Raw genomic sequence first — 7,016 nt, 5'->3', positions numbered from 1 at the left:
GAGTTTTTATTTGTGTGAGAGAATGTGCATGTGTGTGTGAGTTAGCTTTCTTATGGATCACTTCTTGTTTCTTGTAAAATTATTTTGATTATCAGGGTGTTTTGGGGTTTTTTTCCTGCAAAGAAAATATATTATTAGCAGGAAATGAGAAAGTTAACCACGAACAGCTGTCTTGTTTTCTCATATGAATGTAATGAGTCATGTTTACTTTTCAGTAATGTGAGTGAGCGGTTCAAAATTGTAAATATAAAATATGTTGTTTTCGCTTCCGAAGAATGGAAATTTTTCATCATTTTCTTTTGCTTTCTGTTCTTTTTTCCTGTATTCTGTTACATATTTTTGTTTCGTTTCTGTATTTTTAGTGTATTTAGCTTTGTTTAGATTACTTTCGTTTTTACTTTTCATATCGTCACAATTTTTATATTAGGAAACACTACAGCACATTATCAGTTTCATACCAACCCAAAATGCTATATTTTTTGGCAACTTGCGCGGGATAGAGGTTCACATAATTTAAATAATCCTTTTTATTATAGGCACAAGGCCTGAAATTTCGTGGCGGAGAGTAAGTCGATTATATTGTCCCCAGAGCTCAACAGGTACTTATTTTATAGAGCCCGAAAGGGTGAAAGGTAGACAATCATTTGAAGTGGATTACACTACTACCTACTTAGCAACCTCTTAGGAAAAGGAAATATTCTATTCGCTTATAACTGTAGCTTATATAAAGTATGCCAACTACAGACCATGATATGCATTGCCATGTTATGGTTTACCGGAAACTTATGTACATTAGTCATTTACAGCTGATGAGAAATAAGTCGAAGTGTTCTTTAGTGTATTATCTATGCTTATAGAATGAATATTTAAGATGACCGTAATGAAATTTGAACTCAGGACCTCAGATATTTCGGGAACGAAACTAACATTTTATAACATAGTTTCTATCAGTTTTGCCTACACAGAGCTCTCTAGAAATGCTATTAGGTTAAGAAAATAGAACATATATGTCTTTTCTTGAAAATAAATAAGAAAACAGTTTATGGTATCACTAATTCTTGCCCATGTTTTTAACTTTGAGATAATTCAATAAAGAAAATTTAAGTGTTTCGTTTCTGATTCGGTATTTATTTATTTATTTTCTATTCTTATTTTCATATTTTATTTACATATTTTTATAGTGCGGTTAATTTACAAATTCTACAAAGTGTCATGTTAGCAGGCCTGCTGGGAAGATAAATGTCTACAATCAGTCATGAGCATTAAGTACTTGCCAAAAAAATCTCCGTCGTTTAGACTTTTTTTCTAATGTTGTAACTTTTAATGTTTGCTTCATTATCGCTGTAGATGGCAGATTTGGCAACGCGCCAGACGTCAAAAAATGCAATTTCAAAAGTTTAGATATGTGTCTTTAGATTCTAAATTCAAAATTTCACCTACGAACGCTTTTTTCTTTCGTCGTTCCTCTAATTCGATAAGATAAGACTTGTTAAGTATAACAGGTCTGATTTTACTGGTCTTAAGTATAAGACCACTCAATTTAATACAGTATACTATCCTCTACAATGTGTCCTAGTGCTTATATATATAAGAAATTATTATTTCTTAGTAACAGAAAATTATATTATAATGTAAATAATACATTCTAACAAAGACCCAAGCTCAGAAATTTGGGTGGGGATTGAATCAGTTAAATTGAATCTAGTACTTAACTAGTATCTTATGCTATCGTGACCAGAAAGAAAAAGGTAATGTCCATCATGGTAGGATTTGAAATAAGAAGTCAAGAGTTACTGCCACAGGCCATTATGTCCGTCGCAATACATCTCCCAGATGTTTAACTCAAATAATAAAACGAAAAGTCACGAAGAAGTCGTAGAAAACTCACTGAATGTGAAAGAGTTTTTTTATTGTTATTTAAGCCACAGTATCAAGTTTAATGTAGTGTATATTTAATTTCTTTCTAAAAAGACACTATATTATCAATGTTGTTTAATAATCTTTATTCAGGTCCTCATTGTCACATAGTCATCATCATCATCAACGTTGTAGTCGTTGTCATAAATTCATATTACTTCATAGTAATCTCATTATCAGTATCTTCGATCTCAGAAGTATGGTTGTCAGCGTCACCAACATAATTAGTGTTTCTTATCACAAACATCATTATCCTCAGTATTATAATCGTTGTTGTAGTCATCAAAGCTATCATTAACATTCATACCATCATCAGCATCAGGATCATCATCATCATCACCATTAACATCATCACCATCGGTATCGTCAGAAGTTTTATCGTCAACATTATCGTCATCATCATCTTCATCGTTGTCGTCGTCTTCGTCATGATGGTCGTCGTCAGCATCGTCAACAACATCAATATCAACAACAACATTATCCTCAAGATCTCTGTTATCTTCTCCAAGCAAACGAAACGGAAAACTTGAGTTATCAATACCAGTTAACAAAATATTTGTCATATTGTATTCCCTGTTCGAAGTGGTAAGTTGTATCTAACTCACGACAACTATTTACAACAAGTATCCTGAACCAGCGACAGTTAATTATTTTAGACAAAAACACTACACGGTGCTGGTGATTGACTGGGAACCATCAACCTGTTGGCTTGTTTGCATGACATTTTATCAACCCGGACATCTGTAATTTTCACTCTGTCAGATACTTCTTTATATCAACAAAAGCAATTTACAATTGCTTGTTCTTGCTCTGCATCAATATTTTTGTCATTGATTCGACACTGCAACAGCGGAGAAAAATTAATTAGAATCGTTATCCAGCTACTCCAGATGTAGCTTGTTAGAGAATATTTACATTCTCCAAACGAATAATAATCAAGCAGATACAGTGTTACTTTTAAATGAGATCGATAGTAAGATTTCTTCCCTTTACAATGAAGTATACCTGCAGTTATCACTATCCATTTTTAAAGGGAATTTTCACAGGTTCTTGGAGCCAATTACACCATCAATGCTTTAAGAGGATAATAACTCTTCTAAAAACATTGAAATGAACTTACGCTTATTACTGGAATGAAAGTCAATGTTGCCTAAAAATTATTTCGCTTAGTTGCATAAATGTTACTTAGTAGTGTTAAATCCATGACACTGCAAGTCAGCTAAATGATTACCTCGAAATGCGTAACTAAAAACTAGGTATCAATTCCTTCGTTTCCAGATCCAAATTAACGTCTTAAACTAATGAATATTTCTTAGTTAATAGATCTAGTGAACGGTTGTAACCAGATCGCTCTACTCGACCATATCCCCTTTTCTTTCACGTAAAGGCCATGTAGTTAGCTGAAAGTGATCTAGTAAAAACCACCGTTTTTTTGTTTTCGGTTTTGAAATTTGGTCTTTGACTGGACGGCGTGTATGCATCAATGGTATTACAAACTTTTGATACTGCTTTGAAAACATTCTTTGTAATTAAAAAAAAGAAGCGAGATTCCTAGGTGTTGTAAAAGGTTCCCGTTAACCACTGGTTCCTCAACTTTTGAGCTTGTGAAGTGATTGCAATTGGATGGAAATGTGCAGGATTAGAAGTGCTGCTCTTCTTGAGAATGTAATCACTAATGTGTATTTTCGTAAGTTGGATTTAAGCATGTAGGGAGTGATTGAAGAATGTTGTAAGACCAGAAACTAGCTCAATGGTGCAAAGTCTGAGATGCATTGCTAGGATCCCCGGTCTTGTTTGTTTGAAAAGACCAGAAGTACTTTCGTGCTTGAAATGTACGTGTGCGTAGTGGTGAATCTAATTGAGTGGAAAAAGTTTCGGATGAGAGCTACCTAGTATTCACAGTAAACAGTAGCATTACAAAGCGAAACGAATCTGTGGACTTACTCTGCAAAAGCAGTCCTTCTAGAACCGCCAATAAAATATTAATAAAAAGAATAACAGTTGGAAGATGAATGTCCTGTTTTCAAAGATAACGTATACAAGCATAGTGGAATGAGGACAAAGAGAAAGCTAGTAGTGGGTAAAAAATAATATCTTGGAAACCGCTTTAAGTAGTCAATAATTACATTAAATTGAGGTTCAAATATTTTTTCACCTAATACTTTTGAGTGATATCAACAGATTTTACTTTTCTAATGGGCTTTCAATTTTGTGGGGATTTGTCCATTCTTGAACGGTTCAGGGCCATAAGTGGTAATTTTCTGTTCAAAATTGGGTATATAATTCCGACTGAATAATGATTAACCAACAGCTTCACAAAACACTTTCTCAAATATTAGACTCTGGTTAAGAGAATAATTGTACGCAAGACCCCATGCTTATAGAGCTACCACATCCGTATTTAATGCTTTTCATTCGATAAAGGAATTTGTTCTAATAATCAGGGTTCTTGTCTCCCCAGGGAATACTAAATTAACGAACTTTATACAATTAAAAAATTTATTACTTGCAATCTAACCTTGATACAGAATCACCTAAATTAGTAATCCTAACAACTTTTGAATTACGATAAGGCTATATAGTATAAACCGAGAGGGTGCTCTATGTTTAATGCGGAGTTTAAAGGCTTTTCACTTCATTTACTGCAACAATATTCTCAAGAAAGAGTAAATATAAGATCGTGTAATCACGAAAGAAATCAATAATATTGATTTTGTTTGGTTTTTGTTCTATTAAGTACCGTATCACTCTCGGCTGGGATTAGGTTTCGTCGGTTGATTGGACTTCATTATATGCTCTGCAACATATTGTATTCACTTTCGAAGAATGGAAAACCATGACTCTTCCGTACAGATTACAAACACAGAATGCTGAACGAGAAAGCTAAACATACATATATATATATATATATATATATATATATATACATGTGTGTATATATATACATACATACATACATACATACGTGTATGTGCGTGTGTGTGTGTGAAAATGAAGTGGATTCGGTAAAACATTGTTTTGTATAACTTTAAAGAGATTGCAGGTTTACTTTGTTTAGTTTTTAGTTTCCTCTTGTAGTTTAATGTCTACCTTCTCGCATTGTCCCGACTTTACACAAGTTTCATTAATATGTATATATATATATATATATATATATATATATATATATATATATATATATATATATATATATATATATATATATATATATACACACACAAATATTTTATATATATCGTATATATGTATACATATCATACATACACACGTACGTATGCGCGAGTATGTATGTATCATGTGTATCGTCGATATGTGCGTGTGCACGTGTGTTTTTAAATATATATATATGTATAAATATATATATATATATGTATATATATATATGTGTGATTATGCGTGTGTGTGTTTGTGTGTGTATGTATTTACATAAATATATGTGTATATATTTATACACACACATACACACACATAATTAGAAAACACAGAACATCTTCCCCGTTATTGATGTCCTCTTATACCATGTTACAGCCCACTCCAGAATGTGCAGGGTCCCATGTGAATAAGCAACGGTGGGAGCTTAACGAGATTAACAATAAGAGCCGAAGCCCGAATGGAATAATTGTCGCACAACAAGCGAATCTAGTTGCAAACATGCATATATATATATATATATATATATATATATGTCTGTATGTATGTGTGTATGTATGTATGTATGTATGTATGTAATGTATGTATAAAATCTCTCCCGTTAACACGGCTCTGATTATCTCAGTTGTAAATTAATGCTATTTACAAGCAGATACAGTATCCTATACGCACAAAGCGTAGGTGTGGCAAATCCCATAACAAAGATCAGGTGTTCAAAACAACGAATGAAAGTAATGTATTTTGCAGTAGTTGTTTACGGTATTTGGTTTCCATATGAATTGTAAATTCTTGCCGCTTGTTTCATGTAACTCGTTCTTTCTAAAACGGTATCAGGTTTCAATTAAGAGGGCATTAACCACGAAAATATTATATCTAAACTCACCTCAATAACTATCCATAAGAGAAATATAAATGAAGTAAGTTAGAATACTTAAAATGGGGGAGAGTGTCAATTCTATATGATAACTTGGAAGTCGTAAAATATTAGAATGATCTATTCGGATCGGAAATTGAAAATAAAACAGCGTGACTTCGTAAAATATAGTGCTCCTTTGGTGCTTATTAGACAAAATGTGATTTAAAAAATCCAAGGCTGTGAGTAGTTTTCAAGACATCTATGAGGAAAACGATATAGATATAGTCTCACAGCTGTATCTGGGATATTATGAATATCCCTTCATCAGAGAAGATGTGAAATGGTTAAATAGAGGTAAATATTTGAGTTCGAAATAAGGAATTGTTATGGAAAATAAGGAATAAAGAATGAAATGAAAGAATGGAAGTAGAAATAAAATATAAAATATATAAAGATATGGTAGCTGCAGTTACATTATTCGAGGAACTATTATTGGAACATACATGCTATTGGAACTTACATACCATGTACAGGAAACATTTTTACCACTTCTATATACCATTTTCCACGAATAATGGAACTGAAATTGCAATATCTTTACATATTTTATATTTTATTTCAACTTTCATTGTCTCATTTCCCTCTATATTCCCTATCTTCTCATTTCCCATAATAATTCCTTATTTCGAACTCAAACATTTACCTTCATCCTCTCTGATGAAGGGATATCCATAATATCCTAGAAACAGCTGTAAGACTATATCTATAGCTTTTTCTTTATAAATGTCCTGCAAACACCTCACAGCATTGGCTTTGTTATCTCATTTTGTCTAATATATATATATATATATATATATATATATATGCATGTAAATACAAGACCCACATTATACTCGTCATCTGTATCACTATCGAACCTACGGTCTGTCCATTTTTGGGGTCTTCTAGATACCAATACCTCTCATACCTTCGCCTATATATATATATAAATTGTAAATCCCAAAAATAACAACAAAAATACAAAGGATTCTGCGGTGTTGTTATTTTTTTTTTTTGTATTTTTGTTGTTATTTTTTGGATTTACAATTTATTC

Source organism: Octopus bimaculoides, chromosome 4, assembly GCF_001194135.2.
Source record: "Octopus bimaculoides isolate UCB-OBI-ISO-001 chromosome 4, ASM119413v2, whole genome shotgun sequence".
Taxonomy (NCBI): domain Eukaryota; kingdom Metazoa; phylum Mollusca; class Cephalopoda; order Octopoda; family Octopodidae; genus Octopus; species Octopus bimaculoides.
This window is presented reverse-complemented; position numbering follows the sequence as displayed.